Source organism: Agelaius tricolor, unplaced genomic scaffold (assembly GCF_023055355.1).
Source record: "Agelaius tricolor isolate 1412-34295 unplaced genomic scaffold, bAgeTri1.0.p SCAF_9, whole genome shotgun sequence".
Taxonomy (NCBI): Eukaryota; Metazoa; Chordata; class Aves; order Passeriformes; family Icteridae; genus Agelaius; species Agelaius tricolor.
The window spans coordinates 11,722,762-11,734,052 of record NW_027269269.1 but is presented as its reverse complement, the minus strand read 5'-3'; positions in this window follow the sequence as shown (position 1 = coordinate 11,734,052).

The following is an 11,291-nucleotide window of genomic DNA, read 5'->3' as shown; positions in this document are numbered from 1 at the left end:
GCCTGAGGGGGGAAACATTTTTTTAGCTCATTTTCCAGATGGCTCTGAACACTGGGTTTGGGAAACTGGTTAAATATTTTTCTGACAAATGTTAGGTACCATTTGTTCAATCTTGTTTGGTGAGTGAGTTATGCCTGATTAAACTCACACAGCTCTCTATCCAACAGCCATATAAAATGGTGTTTAAGAGAGTAAATAACTCTTTGTAGGGTGCACAGACCTGACTCAATCTAAAATCTGTTGACGAGAACGCAGTGACTTAATGTGGATTTAAGTGGTGTTTAACTAAAGATAGCTCAGGATCCAAGTATAACAGCCCATTTTTAATCAGTAAAAAAAACCAAGTCATTATTTGAATAACTTGCCTGTAACCCGCTTGGTTTATGTAACCAACTCAGTTTAACAATTTGCATAATTATGTCTTTTCTTCTGTGTGGTCATTTAAAAAACAATACCCCAGGGCAGAATTTCTGTGTCTTCTTTGCATTTTGAAGATTTATGTCTTTTTAATGGCCTTGAGCTAAATACTTAAGCCTAATTTTCACACAATGGCAGCTGTTCCTGAGAGTCTCACCCTGAAATTATCTGAGTTAAAAAAGTTAAACCTGTTTTTCAGGAGTGCTTTGAGAGCTGCAGGGATTTCTCACTGCTGGCACTACAGGTGCTCAATGTGTTCAAGAAGCATCAAGAAGCTGTGACCCCCTTTTAATTGAAAAATTTTTCTTAAGGAGTATATACTTTTCTGAATTCCTTCAATGATTTTAGGTCCTTATAATTGCATGGGTTTAATTTTTGCAACAGATTTAAAACTGGATTTATTTCAGGAATACTCTATTTTAATAATATTCTTTTAATAACTATGAAAAATGGTCCCAAATTTGGAACTTGAATTTTTCTCTATTTATCAAAACATCTTTTGAAATTTATCAACCCATAGGTTGGCTGTACACATTATGGAAGAAAATTCTGCATTTGCATCCTTGAATTTGTCATTGATGTAAAAGATGCTGTAGATATTTTGGATTATGAGAAGCTCATAAAACAGGAAAACAGAGCATTAGGAATGCCCATGCTGTGGCCTACGATGGCTCTGAGATCCTGATCACATGAATGCATGCATGCTTATGACTGGAAATTGGCCATCTTGCTTTTAAGCAGAAGGCAGAAAGATGATTGCAAATAAAAAGCATAGATTATCAGATTGTGAATATATTTTGGTGCATTTGTAATGCTGCCAAATATCTTTGTATAGTATAAACATGATTAATTTATTTGAAGCAAGCACAACATGACTACATGAAATACAGCAAAATAATTGTCCTAAAGGCAAAGCTGGATTCAAAATGGAAAAATGATACTGGAAAAAAAAACAAACTCATGCAATTGTGGGAAAGCATGGGTGGACATTTTAAATTGTTAAGTGGAAACAAGCAGAGAATGTCCTTGGAACTGCTGACTCTAGCCCAAACTGAAGCCAGAAAACATAGGTTCAGAATCACACTGGTACTCATGCTTACATCTACTTCTGAATAGGAATGGCCTCCTGGAATTAAGGCAGAGCTCTGAACATTTTTATTCCCCTTCCAGTCCCAAGTGTATGTTTTGTTTGCCTTATTGTTGGTTTCCCTTCTCTGTCATCCACATGTTTTCCTCAAATGTGCACAGACCTGAGGATGTCTTCTTTAATGTCTTATTACTTTACAGAAGGAGAGCGAAGAGGAGATAAGTAATATATGGATGGTTGCTGGAAATTTTGGTTGTATTTTGCAAGAGTCCTGGGGTAAGATCAAGTAAGCAATACAAGCTGAATACAAAACAGAGAAGCATGTTTTAGGGCAGCATCTTGTTGGAGACCCCAGCTTGGTCTGAAACATCTCATCAGGTTTTAAGACTGAGACTTTATGCTGTGAGTTTTCTATTTAGAGGTGAAAATTATTGTATCCCCAGATTGTCCCATTGATGTATTATCTGAGAATCAAAGAATCAAAAGATGGACTATGAACTGAGACAGTAAGTGTGCTGTGAAAAAATTTGTCAGGTAAATTAGAGCAGAATTTGTCCTGAGTTCAGGCTCTGATAAAGCATATTAATGAAAATCCTTAATAAAAAAACTCAGGTTCACCACACTGTCTGTTATGGTGTCTGTGGTGAGGAATGTTTTCTGTGCTGTCTTTACAGTTGAGTCATTTTTGTTGCTACTACTGAGGTATTTATTAAAGTGAGGATTAATCCAAAGGAATTACTGAGTTTTTAGTAAAGAATTTTTTATGGGACTGCTGTTAGAGAGGAGATGAAATCTGGTCTCCTGCTCAGAGTCAAGGAGAGAAGCATTCTGGAGCAGCCCAGAAGCACCATCACTGCAGGTAGTATGAGTGAGTAGCAGACCTGGGCTTGCCTCCTTGTGGGAGATGGAGAAGATAAAGAAATGTCACCAAAATAGTGGTGGTATAGTGGTATAATAGTGGTATCTTTTTTTAAAGATACTGAAGTACTTTGAACCCCATTGCCTAAAGCATTTGAGAAATGCAAGGCACTTCAAAACAGAACACAAAAGGAGACTCTTTTGGTCACAGGCACGGACTTTGCCATAGTCTGAACATGTTCCTATGGCTAAAAGCTGCAGAAACAAGCCTGAAAGGCCCCATAAGCTTTTCCCAGGTAAGCAGCCAGAAGAGAGCAGAAGAAGAAAGCAAGGACATCACCAAGACTGTAAAAGAATTGTTAGTTGAAAAGTTTGCAGCAGTCTCACTGGCAGCCCCAGTGACCTAACACCAGGACAGGGGCTAAGGGAGGATTCCTCTTGGATTTCACATCTGGGAATAATTTTACCCTGAGCATAGAAGCAAGATACATGATCCTTTCAGCTGGGTTGAGTATCATCAACAGGGCACTGAGGAACAAGTTAAGGTATATCTCCAGTGTTTCAGAAGAAAGATGAATCTCACTCCCCCTCTTGTAGGTGTGTGAGGCAGAGCCATAAGCTGCATTCCTTGCACTGGTTAGTGGCTTGTGACATACTGTGGGAAAAATCTTTTCTGAACATTGCCTCAAGGGCAGAAGTGGTTTTAGCCAACCTTTTTTTAAAACCAATGGTCTTAGAACTTGACAAGCTCTCACAACCATCCAACCTCTCCAGCTGGCTGAACTATGAACTCTTTAAACAGTGTCTGCTGGCTGTGGACAGCTACCCATGCTATTTAGACATCTGAATAGGCTTTTTACAGTTTAAAATGCTCAATTTCTTCCTTTTGCTCTGGTGGTTGATGTATCTACCTGTCACATTTCTGTTATGGATCAACCTCCACATCTTGCTCTCATTTCCCTCTCGATGGACTGCTGGCCAGCTCAGCTGCTTGGGCAGGTTAACCTGGACTGGTGGGTTTGGATACTTAACAGAAAAGTAGCATCATGAAACAAAAGGTATGTATGTGGTTTTCTCTTTTGCTGGCCTTTTGGGATTGTGGGTAGTCAGGCTGGAGTTGAGCAGAGAAGGAAATGAAATGTAGAACTGAATGATGTATCTTCTTGCTTTACCTAAAGCTAATTATACCCAAAGAATGTAAGAGCTTCTAGAGGATAAATGCCTCTAAAAGCCAAATTGAAGAAATTCTCTCTATTTGCCCTGTAATGTTCCCCATGACAGTGGTAGAAACTAGGATGGAGAAATCTTCATTTCTAATTTTCTAAACAGCTGCTTCTCTGCAAATTCAGATTTGATCCTTGATGGGCTCAGAGCACTCCCTCATCTTGTGCCATGGCTTGTTCACCTGCTTGATCCTGCTGAGGTGCAAGGGGATCTGGACTGTTTTAACCTGCCCTTTAGGCCATCTGCTTTCCTCTGGCAGATGCGTAGGGCCTGGAGTGGACAGTGAGCTCTGTGTGTGAGGGCTGGCATCTCAGATCCCATGCTCATATCTACCTGGGGGATCCAGAGACAAACCTGACCATACTGTTCAGCTCCTCCCACGTCTCCCTATGCCCCTGCATCTTGTAAATTGTCTTAATACTTGAGCAGTGTTACTTGCAGGCTATGCTGGCTCTGCACAGAAAAGCCATGAGAGAACAGCAGATCATATCTTGGCCCCACATCCTCAATCCACAAGCCAAACCCACAAAGTAGCCCAAATATCTCTAAGTATGCCTTCTATGAGACATGGGATACTTCAGAAAGTCTGATATCTAGGCCACATTCTGTGTGTTTTGTCATTAATAACTTCATTTATTTTGCAAGTGCTGCTTTAAAAAGACAGAGTGTTATACTGGCCAAAGAGAAAGTAGTCTGCTTTATTTTCCTCACTGATGTTAACTACTGGACTATGTGCAGGCTGCCAAAAATTTCTGGTTGCTTGGGATATTGTTCAGCCACATGGTGCTTGTAATGTTCTGTCCACATCCATATATCCTGTGGATTTCACAAGTGGTTTTGGAGTATATAGTGTCATCAGCTCTTATGCAAATTTCTGCTTCTTATCAGTCTAGACCACAGTGTGTGCTATGAAGCCAGCAGCTGGAGCAAGACTTTTAAAAATAGATAACTTTATCTCTGTCATGTCCATCTCTCTTGCTCTAGATTGGGATCTGTACTTTAAATCATGCTGGGACAGTACACTTCTTGCACTGGTGTACTATGCCCTACTGCTTTTGCATATCTGGCACAGTCTAGCAGCTTTAATGCTGCCACAAAAATATGTGCAAATGAGCAAAGAAATAGAATAGATTTCACAAGTTCAGATGAAACTGTCACTTTATGACCCTTAGGTTTAAACTTAAGAATGCAGGGGGTAATTTCAAATGGTTTATCTGAAGTTACATAAATAAAAGGCAACTTAGGGACTGGGAACCTGTTGTCTTGTGTTAGAGTGAGTCTACTGTCACTTCCACGTACTAGTCTGAATCTGGCCCTTTCAGCTTCAAGACAGACTGGATAAGAGCCCATATATTAAGTCAGGATTGGTTTGGCAGAACACAAATGAGAGCTGGGCAACAGATTTTGTCACTTGCTCATTTTTGCATCTATTCAGATGAAACCAGAGATCCTAACCAGTGCTTATTTATTTTCAGCTCTGATGTGTCATACTGATCCATTTGTGGATTCCTTATAGGTTAATTACAGACTTCAGTTTGAAGTGTGATATGAAAGAGTAACGGGGATATAATTTTTATGTTTTACAATGTGTGTGTGTGTTGCAAGATGCTTCACCAGCAGAGATCCTACAGGCAAAGCAGACTGCTGTACCATTAAGGTTTGGACCCAGAAGGACTCAGGCATTTCACTTGATACTGAAATTAAACCTGATTTGTGCATCTGTAGGATTCTGTGTTTAGAATAGAAGCATCTGCCTTGACTCCTGTTTCTGTCCATCCCTACTGCATTCAGCAGGGTGCTCTCAGGAATACTGAAGTATTCTCTTGGACTTGCAGTCGAGATTTACCTGTGCACACATAAATGATGAAGGAATGTGGCCTGGGTGACTGAAAGGTGTGTGAGAGAACAAAAAGATGCCACTGCAAGGGAATGCTGGCTTTGTTCTCACAATCTCATGATGTTTGCAGCACATTAAAGTCTTCTATATTGAGCCTTCTGAAATGCTGCTTCTGCATCAAAGAGAAAGTATCCATTTGTTTCTGTGACATAGCATCTGTCTGGTTTTACCAGAGGGTTGCCAATCATCTGATTTTACAGGTACTTCTCCATTGTTTTAAAATAAAGTAATTTCACTCACATCCCAGGTTACTTAGTTTATATGATGAAAACTCAGCATTCTAATTAAGCTAAATGCAAGTCTGGCTTCAGTGAAAATGTCACAACATTTTATCTTTGTTTCAGCCTCCACAAAGTCTGATATAAAACAAGAGAGAGGTATTTGAGGGGTCCTAAGTCCTGTGATCAGATTCTTTCCTGATCTTTGCTCGTAGGACAACATTCTATATATTTTATGATTCTATGTCCTCTGTAAGAGGAGAGCACAGTAGATTTTATTCTTTTCTGAAGCCTTGCATATTCCTAATTCATTGGAAGTAATTTTAGCCTGACCTTCCTGGACATAGCAGTGCTGGTCTCTAGGATGATACATTCCCCAGCATTTACCTCCTCCTTCAGTAGGTGACTCAATGTGTGAGTTGTGAAGGTGAGAGTCCTCACTCACCTTAATATCTTTGGTCCATGTGTGTGCTTACAGCTGTCCTTCACACAAAGCAGTGCTCAAAATAGGTAGATGTAGCTCATGATCAGTTCTTATCTGACATGTTTGGTACAGCCTGATTCTTTGCCCTAGGAACACCTCAGTGGAGTAAGACAGGACCTGCCCAAACCATTCCTTGTTCTTATTTCTCTTTCACTTTGGTTACAGTAGGCAAAGAACCCCTCTGTTTGTAAATGCACCTAATATTATCCTTATTTCCTAGGGGGATTGTGAAGTATTTTCCTCCCTCAATAATGTACTTTGGGATCTATAAACACAAAAGCTGCTACAGCGGTATGAAGGAGCTGATGCTAGAGACTAAAGGAGTGCACGGCAGTCAATAAGATGAGAAGACTCTTGTATGAAAGCAGCCTGGATCTGTGACCTATATGGGATAAGTCACTTTCATCTTTGCTAAGCTGAGTCTCTAATAGGAGTTGTCACTTTGGCTCTGAGAAGGCAGAGCAACCTCGATCCCATCCCCATTCCCACCCCATTCCCATCCCCATCCTCTGCACATTGTCTTTGAGAGGAACACTGTAAACACGATGGAGTTTGAATGTCTCCTTCGTGTCAGCACTCCCCTGAAAGTTTGCCCTGGTTCTGTGAAAAATGTTCACTCATGTCCCACCAAAGCATAAGGGAAATATCTCCAGTGGCTTTCTTGGTCTATCACCCTACGTGTCAGTGCTGTATTTGCCTACAGAAATATCGCAGGAGACACAACAAAAGGGCTGCTCCAACACCAACCAGAGTTACCATGCTGATGTGATGTTTATTCTGAAAGCAGAAGAAAGTGAAATAAGGTGAAACTGTTCTGTCCACGTGCACTGTTTGCATTGCATTAGTGTAGTAATATTTTTATACACCCCTGGTGTTTTGCATCTCTTTGATCTTTGCAATCTCACGCACTGCAGCACAAACAGAACATGGTCTGCAGGAAGCAACTGTGCATTGTGTGCCTTTGTTTGCAGTGAGCATGACCTCATGGGTTGTGTTCAAAGTTCCAGAGAAGCCCATATCCCAGAGCAAAAGAGATGTTTCTATTCTTCACCACTTGTATACACCTCTTTAATATAAAGGAGAGATGTCAGATGGTCATGGTCATGTCTTGTTGTGTTTTGATTTTCAGGGGACACACCATGACTTTCAATAACCTGATACTCTACCCATCATGTGCTATGTTTGTTTGCCCCCCCTGGGCACGCACACAGGCAATGGGGGATGCATTTGTGTCTGCACACAGCAAAGCGTGTACAGTCTCGGGGGCCACGGGAAGAGGAGGTGCTGTATCAGAGCAATGGGCATTGCCTCTTGGAGCAAACAGCAACAGGGATGGTGGCAGGCACCAACATCCATCCTTGGCCAGGCTGCTACGTATTTTGGGTAAAATGAGGTGATTTTCCTTATCTTTGAAGGTGGCGTTCCCTATTCTCTTCAAAGGCTAATAGAAAATTAGTTTGCTCTTACATGCATGGTATCCAGAGCAGAACCTCTAAACAATGGGCTAAATTGAACAGAAGAAACATGACCTACCATGTAAAGAACAACTTTCCTTGATCCTCAGCCCAGCTTTGGAGATAAAAGTGCCCTGAAGGGTAATACATATACCAGCTAATGGAGCTCACTGCAGGCAATGTCCTTTAATAGTGAAGGTGGGCTTCTAGTTCAAAAGCTGATGCCAATTTTAAATAAAACTGCATTGAGCAAAAAGAATCACAGGCTCTTTGGTAGCCCACCAGGTCCCAAAGACCATTCCAGATGTTTTGAGTAAAAATTAGTGTCTTGGATTTTATCTGAGACTTGGAGTGTGTCCTAGGACAGAGGGGTGAAAGATACAGCTGTAATTCAATTCCAGAAGTGGAATTCAGGCCTGTGGGGTCACCTTGGGAAAAGTTTGGAGGCCAGCCTGGATTGCAGTTGAGCAGGTTCTCATACCACAGCCTGAGGGCAATTTTCTAGCCTTCCGTTACTGTGATCCAGTCCTAAAGTAAGATAAGCACACGTAACTGAGACAAAGCCTACATAGAAAAAGGCCTGGTTGGAAAAATGCCCAGGTACACAGAGAACTCCTCCTTCTCCAGGAGCAGGTCAGGCTACCACAGTGCTTCTGTTTTGTTCTGTACTTGTATTACAAGTGGCAGCTGATTCCCATCAGTCGGGTACATGGATATCATTGTCACTTTTGCTTCTGGTTCCTTTCCAGAAAAGAGTTAGGCTGTCTCAGTCCTTGCAGAAGCATTGCCAGGTGACTCTCACCTGAGGCCAGGACTCACCTGAACACTGAATCCTTTGTTACACTGCCCTTCCTTGGTCAGACAAGAAGCAAATAATCAGATCACTGTTTACTGGCAACCTGTTTTCCTTAGAACATAGGCAAAGAGAATGAGATCAAAAGGTTTATCACCTGGGACCTTTACTTTGTCAAATTTTCATCTAGTAACAAACATTTCGATATAATTAAAGTGCTAAATGGGGATAACTGTACATGCATGAGTGTTTAAATATAATGTGTGTGCATGGAGAAATATTCAGAAATATCAATTTTCTTTTTCTTCTCATTGTTACCAGTGAGGACAGCTGGAGTGTGCATGCTCCTGCAAAAAGAATGGTTTCTGTTAAAAGATACAGCTTCCCTCTGCTGTGTTATTGATAAATGCACTTCATTTACTTATCAGTTTTCTAGCAGTGTAGTTGTGCAGTGATTTAACTGGGCAGGCAGCTAAACACCTCCCAGCCTTTTGGAAAAAGGTAAAACTAGTGGGTTGAGATATAGTTTAAAAGGACAGAAAAGGAAGGGTAAAAAATGATGAAAGAACATGCAAAACAAGTGATGCTCACTGCAATTGCTCATCACTCACTGAATGCTGCCCAGCCAGTCCCTGAGCAGAGATTGGTCTCTCCTGGCCAGCTTCCCCAGTTTTATTATTCAGCATGATGCCATATGGTATGGAATATCCCTTTGGCCAGTTGGGGTCAGCTGTCCTGGCTGCATCCCCTCCCATCTTCTTGTACACCCCCAGCCTCCTCCCGCTGGCAGGGCAGAGCGAGCAGCTGGAAAGTCCTTGGCACAGAGTAAGCACTACTTAACAACAACTAAAGCATCAGTGTGTTATCTCAGCATTATTCTCATCCTCAATCCAGAGCATAGCACTGTACCAGTTACTAGGAAGAAAATTAATTCTATCCCAGCTGAAACCAGGACAAGCTTTGTACTTTGTACTTCTTGTGCTTTGAAGCCCTCTGCTACCTGTGTGCATTAAGACTTATAAAAAGAGTGACAGATTCCTCTAGGACTGTCTCTGTTTGACCTCTGTTAACAACATAAGGATTGCATGTATCAAACAAGAAAACATACAGACTTCCTGAAACCTAAAATAAGAAAAAAGAAATCATAATTACAGCAGCCTTTCATTTATGAGCTCAGCTCAATGGAGATAAGCATGACAGCAGGCTCTGGATGTTACAAGATTCAAGTCAAGATTTTGAGAGGTGAGGAACTGGCTTCCAATGTTAGATTGCAAAATCCACTCCACTAGCACCTGCCAGAGCTGCTCCAGGAGCATGTTCTCTGCTGTAACTCTTCCAAGATGGCTCAGAGATCTCAGATTTCACGTATTTCAGATTCAGTAGAAAACAGCTCAAACTCCATCTCCTAATCTGCATGCCATTAGTACAGAGTATGGGATCTGGGGTTTCCTGCAGCACAATGATGCTACAAATTCCTGTGATCCAGCCTGGTGTCCTGTGTGCTTACAGATGTATCTATAGAACCCTGTAGAGTAACACCCTGCAGGTAGCAGGGTGTTAAAATTGCCTCTCATAAAGAAGTGTTCTCCTGGGTACAAGGAGTGGGTGGGACTGGATAAGGGCATTGGGTTCAATAGGTTTTGCAAGTGCAGGAGGTAGAGTGCGACAGCTTGGCATCCTGCAAGTAGTAATTCTTGTCTGCATGCAGCTGAGGACAGGCAGGAGAGGAGTTTTAAACCACCTTCCTCTTGCTATTGATTTCTCCTCTTTGGGCTTGCTGGTTTGGCTGAAGTGTGGTGTATTGAACGTCTGCTTTGTCATGCCTCTGTCATGATGCTGCTTTTAGACTGTCTTGCTTTTGGAGCCTTAAAGCTTTCAGTGAAGAGCCAGGTAAAGCTGGAGTTTGATGGTTTCCTTGCTCATTGCTTCTTTAGTGTCCCTTATCTCTAGCTAGAGTGTGGGAGTCTGGGTGGGAGCTGAAATCCATTGCTCATGTGTATTGGCAGAAGGTGACAGCAGAGCCAGCTCTGCTCCCCCAGTTCTCCCTGCTAAGCAGAAGCCAGATCCAGATAGATAAAGCAAGAACAATATGAATTAGGATGGTGTAAATACATAGAAATGATAGTCCTAATTAATTTAATCTTTTTACACTGAAATTATGAAAATGTCCACTCTATATTCCTCTAACTGGAAAAAAAATGGGGAAGATTTGTTTTTCTTGTAATTCTTGAAAAACATTACTATACTGAATATACAATGAGCACTGTGTTTTTTCTGTGCTGCATAAAAATGTATATGAAGAATGGTTATTTTTCATCATTTAGCATCATTTATCCATGCCTCTCTAGCCAGTTATATTTAGGATGAGATGATTCATGAACTGTTGCTGCCCAGTGACTATAAAAGGAGTCTTAAATGACCATCTCAGATGCAGACGTCTTTTGTAACAATTTTTGTTATACTACTCTTCCTTAATTTAGTTTCACAGCTTGGATAGAAAAATCTGTTTGCAAACCAGACATCAGATCGCTTATGCCAAAGCTAAATGCAGAATTAATTGATTTTATATAATAGAATCTGATCGAGAGGTTATAAAAAAATTGTAGGCGATGAAGTAACCCCCACAAATATCTCCAGAGTCACGGCTTGCTGAGGTGGGTGCTTTGGCATCTCTTGTGTGCAGTGGGTGGTGTGTACGTACCATGGCTCTACCTGCCCATCACCTTGCCAGCAGCAAGCCTTCCCATCCCCAGCAGAAGGCACAGTGTTTTCCAAACTCTCTTCTTCTGTCCTGTTTTAGACATGTGTGCTGAGGTAAGCTGAAGTTGCTTGGAGGGTTTGTTTCCCTGCCTGGGCAGG